Source organism: Microtus oregoni, unplaced genomic scaffold (genome assembly GCF_018167655.1).
Source record: "Microtus oregoni isolate MIOR12 unplaced genomic scaffold, Mior012 000009F_ref0000495, whole genome shotgun sequence".
NCBI lineage: Eukaryota > Metazoa > Chordata > Mammalia > Rodentia > Cricetidae > Microtus > Microtus oregoni.
Window position 1 is genome coordinate 18470675 of NW_024543068.1, and position 6490 is coordinate 18477164.

The following is a 6490-nucleotide window of genomic DNA, read 5'->3' on the forward strand; positions in this document are numbered from 1 at the left end:
TTCTGGAAGTAATATGTCACTATGCCTGCTGCACTGTGCCTTAGTTTCCCCAGGTGTGAGACTGAAGCTTCTCGCACATCTAGCACACAAAAGTTGGACTAAGGAACTCTTACCTGAGATGATAATAGAAAAGGCTCATCTGTGGGCTAAGAAGCAGCTTGGTGAGGGGCAGGGGATGAGGACGGAGGTGGGGCCAGGGAAATCCTCATTTTGGACCCAAGTTCAAATTCTAGATCTGCCTCGTTTTGTCTACGTGATGTTGGACAAATGACCATCTCAAAGCCTTGTGAAAACTAAGGGACCCAATCTTCAAAACAGCCCTTTGAGGTAAGTGATTTATAATCAAGAAGTGGAGCAGGAAAAGCTTTTTAAATAAAAAATAAGAGGGAATACTGCTAAGTCGGTGGGGTGCTTGTTTAGCGGGATGGCACTCTGGGTTTTCCTTTGAGTGTCATATAAACTAGGCCTAGTGGTGCATGCTTGGGAAATGGGAGCGGGAGGGTCAGATGGTCAAGGCTTTTCTCAGCTGCGTGCCAGCCTCGGCCACCTGAGATGGGAGAGAGGGGAGGAAGGAGAGGAGGAAGGGTGGAAGAGGAGGGGAGGGAGGAAAGTAAAGGAGAGGGAAGAGAATCTTTCCTGAGTTTTCTGTGCCGCTCTTCTGCATCTCCAGGGCTCAGAGAGACATTTTTTTTTTTTTTTGAAATCATGGATCACATCCACACTGCAAGTTGGATTCTGTTTCACGGTAGTAAAGTTTATTTGGTCTGAGCTGAAACGGGCTCCTCCTGGATTCTCTTGAGCAGATGGGGTAATCACTTTAAGATAATTCTGAGACTCGGTATTGGAGGGGAATATGTGGGAAGGGAGGAGGGCAGGGGGAGGGGGGCAAAAGCCAGAATGCAGCATCCTGTCGCATCTAAGCCCTCCTGGCTGGACGTTCTTCTTGAAGCTGGGCTTCCATCTCACTGCCCTGATTTGACCATCCTGCTGGCCTCTTGGAACAGCCTTTCCCATCTTGAAGAGAATGGCAATTGCCCTGCCAATTCTTCTATTTGTAGATTAAATAACCCCAATTGCCTTGCATTGCCTTAGGTCACCACACCGCTCCCTCTGTTCCCAGCAGATTCTAAAGGATCTGTCGGGAGCCCTGACTCAGGGTCTTTTGCCCAGCGCTATGCTGGAACCCAACACTCCAAAGTCCCACAGCAGGCCAGCATTCTTGTCTGGGGTCTCCCTTTACCACCCCTCTACCTGCTGTTCCCCAACTCGCCAGGCTATTTCCAGAAACAGAACTTTCCCCGCCAAAATGCATCCCTGACAGTAGAGGTTTCCAGATTCACTGCGATTCCGCTCCCAAGCCCAGTAATTAGCTAAAAGGTTGGCACTCAATTTAACCTGCTCTACCCAATTCAACTCATGGGATTTTTGGACCCTGGTACCTCTCTAGTGATGGGAAATAGAAGGTAAAAACGCAGCATCAACTGGGCATGGGCAGGCATATGCCTGCAAGCCCAGAACTTGAAAGATTAAGGCAAGAGGAGCCTTGAGTTTGAGGCCAACTTGGGCTACATAGTGAGACCAATTTCAGAGACCAGACAGGAAGTTGGAGAAACAGTTCAACAGTTAAGAATGCTTGCTGCTCTTGTAAAGACCAGAGTTCAGTTCCCAGCATCCACATCCAGTGACTAAAAGCCAGCTGTGACTCCAGCTCCAAGGGATCTGACACCCTCTTTTCATCTCTGCAGGCACCTGCGCCCATTTGCATGTGCGCACACACACACACACACACACACACACACACACACGTGCGCACAAATTAAAGACAATGTAAGTCAGTACTGGGAGATAACTTGGTGGTTAAGGATACTTCCTGCACACTCCTGCATTGCTGGTGGGAGTGCAAACTGGTACAGCCCATTTGGATATCAGTATGGCAATTTCTCAGAAATTGGGAAACAACCTTCCTTAAGACCCAACAATACCACTTTTGGGTATATATCCAAAGGATGCTCAACCGTGCCACAAGGACATGTGCTCAACTATGTTCATAGCAGCTTTGTTTGTCATAGCCAGAACCTGGAAACAACCTAAATGCCCCTCAACCAAAAAATGGATAAGGAAAATGTGGTATATTTACACAATGGAGTACTACACAGCAGAAAAAAACGACATCTTGAATTTTGCAGGCAAATGGATGGAGCTAGAAAACATCATTTTGAGTGAGGTAACCCAGACCCAGAAAGACAATTATCACATAGACCCACTCATAAGTGGTTTTTAGACATAAAGCTAAGAAAACCAGTCTACAAATCACAATCCCAGAGAACCTAGACAACAATGAGGCCCCTAAGAGAGACATACATGGATCTAATCTACATGGGAAGTAGAAAAAGACAAGATCTCCTGAGTAAATTGGGAGCATGGGGACCATGGGAGAGAGTAAAAGGAGAGGGGAGAGGCGGGGGGGGGGGGGGCAGAGAAAAATGTAGAGCTCAATAAAATAAAATAAAATCCTTCCTGCTCTTTCAGAGAACCCGAGCTCAGTTCAGTTCTCAGCACCCAGGACGGGAGGCTCACAACTACCATGTCTGGGCACCCACACGCATGTGGCACACACATGCACGCATAAAGTTTTAAAAGTTGGTGTAAAATAAAATAAATCTTTAAAAAAACAGATAAATGAATAAACACCTATCTATGTTCAACTATATGGATCAAGATAAAATAACAAATGCTTAAAATTAGCCAATCTGAAAACATTAGTGGCTTAAGTCACCATATAGTGCAGTTTTGAGAATTGCAATTGGCGATTCTCCTGGGAAGCTCTCCTCTGAGGAGTGGTTCAGGGACCAAGGTCTCACTATTCTGAGGCTACATCATCTTAACTATTCCATTTCCAGCTACAAGAAAGAGGGTGAAGTGGGTAGACACGGAGGGTCTGCCAGCTCCAATGGCCTCCTCCTGAAAGGGCTGCAGCCTGCTCTCTCCCATATTCATCAGTCAAGTGTCAATTCACAGTTTCCCTGAACTGCGGGGAGGCTGCAGGATGCCATCTGTCTACATCTGGGGGCAGATGAAAAGGAACAAAAATTAGTGACAACTAGCAAGCTAGTGATTAGAAGCTCACTGTAGGTGTGTGTGTGGGGGGGGGGGTTGTGTGTGCCCAGGGGTTTTGTTTGTTGTTTGGTTATTTGCTTGCTTTAATGCATAGGTAACTAATCTATACAAAAAGGGGTAGCCATAGACAGAAGCCAGAGGTGCAGAGAAAGGTGTTGTTTAGATTGTCCACAAGGAACACCTGCCTCCCCCAGGGCATCTTCCCAGTGCACCCTTGTGTTGAACCAATTCTGTATTATATTTGGTCTGCCTAATACAATTCCATGCCTACATGTCATAATGCTACTAATTAATACAGAGTAAATAACTATATCCTCCTCTGCTACATTAATTGTTATAAACTCAGATCACCCTGCTAAGTATATACCACTTCAAATGTGGAAATTTTTAGTTTTTAAAGTGGTGGTATTAGGAGTCGATGCTTTTCTGAGATAAGGTCATGATTATCACGGAACTCTGGTGCTGGGATTAGTGACCATAAAGGAGACCCGAGAGAGGCCTCCTTCCCGGTCCTACCAAGCAAAGACACTGGCCGAAGGCAATCTATGAACCAGGAAGCTGCCCCGTCAGATATGGAATCCACTAGTACCTTGAACAGCCCGGCTCCCAGAAAAGTGAGAAATAAAACTCAGTTTTATGTTTAAGTCATCCAGTCTGCGGTGTTTTGTATAGCATCCCGAAAGGATGATGATAAACACATCTCTCCAGTCTTTCTTGTCCAGATCAGTTAGCCAGACAGCAAGCATTTTTTAGGCTGTGTCGACTTTGTCCCCCGTGCGACTATTCAGCTCTGCTGCGGCAGCACAAAAGACTCTGTGGAGAGCGTAGCGGTGAATGAGCATGGTGTTCCCGTCAAAGTTTAGGCTACAGTAACAGGAAGGGGCTGGGCATGCTCAGTGTACGCAAAGTCTGGGCTTAAACCCCAGCACCAAAGCAAAACAAAATAAAACAAAATCAGGCAGAGCTAGATCTGGTACACAAGCCGAGGTCTGCAACTGTGAGTCTAGTTGCTCTTCTTGAATCTGCGTATGGGTCCTCATTTCCCCGTAATTAAATAGACTCCTACTTGCTTCAGCCCATCTTTCAAGTCAGCAACAGTTTTGATTTTTTTTTTGTTGCTTTTTTTTTTTTTTTTTTTTTTTTTTTTTTGTAGCTCTGGCTGGCCCAGAACTCAATATATATTACAGACTAGACCGGCCTCAAACTCACAGAGCACAGAGTTCTTTCTGCCTGCCTCTGCCTCCCAAGTACTGTGATTAAAGACATTTGCCACCATGTCCAGCTCCATGATATGTTTTTGAATCCTGATTTGATCATTCAGAATAGCAGTTTGGCCATATGCATATTGATTGAATTTTCATGCATTTTATTTTTTATTATTTTAGAACAGGGTGTTGCTATGTAGCCCAGGCTAGCCCTGCTAGTATGATCCTTCTTCTGGGATTCTAGGCATGCATCACCCTATCCAGAAGCTTTGATGTCTTAAAGGTTCATCAATGCATGGGCTCTTGAAGATGTGGCAAGAGGTAACCCATTCTACCCCTTCCGAGGGAGGTCACACTAGGGAGCAGCCTGGACAACGATGGATGAAATGCTTGGCAAGCCACCCTTCTAGTAGCCTGAAACTCCCTAGTTCTTCCTTTTCTCCTCTGCATCCTCCCAGAGGACTGGCTCACCCAGGCTTCTATGTCCTGAAGCCCCCTGGAGCCTTTCACCAGCCTGGTGATTAAGAGGACAGATTTCTGGGGGAAACTTGTGGGCCTCAAGGGCTATGTAGGCCAGGCTAACTCCCCAGTTCACAATCCTTCTGCTTGGATTACAAGCACGCACTGAGGGCTCTTTCAGAACCACCCAGCTCGTCATTAAAATGAATCGAAGATACAGCATTTCTTAGGGCTTTATTGAATATTTGGCTCTCAGAAATTTTTTTTATTTATGTATTAATTATTTATTTGTTTTTCTTTAGTTTACAGTGTTCTGAGTGCGTGTCTGCCTGCAGGCCAGAAGAGGGCGCCAGATCTCATTACAGATGGTTGTGAGCCACCATGTGGTTGCTGGGGATTGAACTCAGGACTTCTGGAAGAACAATCAAGTGCTCTTAACCTCTGAGCCATCTCTCCAGCCCCTCTCAGAAATTCTTGTTGCAATTTCATTACCATTGTACCATTTTAATTATAATCAAATAATAAAATAATTAGAATGTCAGCCAAAGGCAGGGTCCCCAGCCGCTCTGCAGTTCTATCTGGTTGACCAAAAAATAAGGGATCCTAATGACATTCTTCTCAGAATGATCATCCCTGAGAACAGAATGCAGGAAAGCACATGGTGAAGGCTTTAAGATAAAGGAAAAAAGTCAAAGCAGTCAAAGAAGTCTAAAGCACGGGTTTCTTCACCAACAAGGAATGGTTTTATGGTTCAAGAGTTTACAGCTCAACCTCTCATGCCTCTCCCCTCCCTGGAGGTCAGACAGTGAGGCTGAATGTCCCCACCCTTTAATCGTGCATTGGTTTTTCTGGAGACCAACTCCCATCTTGAAGATGTCTTAGAGTTCCACCTCATTACTGTGAACTCAGGCATGTTCAGAAAGGGCTTTGTTGTCGCTCAGGCTTGACTTTGGGAGCGAGAACACAGAGTCAAAGGGCAATCAGCTGTTTGTGTTGTGCTAGGCTAAACTGTGGTTTTCCAAGCACCTAGGACATTACAGGTTAGCAGCCTAAAGCCATATTTCATAAGGTTACTTGAGTTCTAGACTGGAAACCCAGATCAGGGGTGGGTCTCAACAGACCAGGCAGGGGCATTTGCCCCGAAATACCAGATGGAAGAAATGATGGTAAATAGGAACAGGATTGATTCAGTATGTCAAGATCCATCCTAGGAGACTTGCAACAGATAAGAAAATTCCTGCTGCTTAGAGGTGGGGTTGTTTCAACTCTTGCCACAGATGTTTGTGGGTCAGATTTGTTCCTGGAATCCAAGAGGCCTGCTTGAGAGAATGCCTCTGAGGAAGGTTGTCAGAGAGACAAGATGGAGCCGAGGAAGAATTGCAAGTTTTTGCAATTCTTCAAATTGAAGTCTCACACAGTATGACTCAAAAACAAAAATAAATAAAAGATTTAAAAAAAAAAACCAAGCAGGTGGCTGGAGAGATGGCTCAGCAGTTAAGAGCACTTGCTGTTTTGCTGAGAACAAGAGTCCGGTTCCCGGCACTCCCCTGTACCTCGAGCGCCACAGGATCTGCCAGCTTTGACCTCCTCAGGTGCCTGCACAAACCACACAGCCACATACACATAATTAAAGATTAAGACAAAACAAAAGAAGGGATAGAGGGAAAGAGAGAAAAAACAAAGAAGTAGAAGGGAAGAAAGAAAGGGAA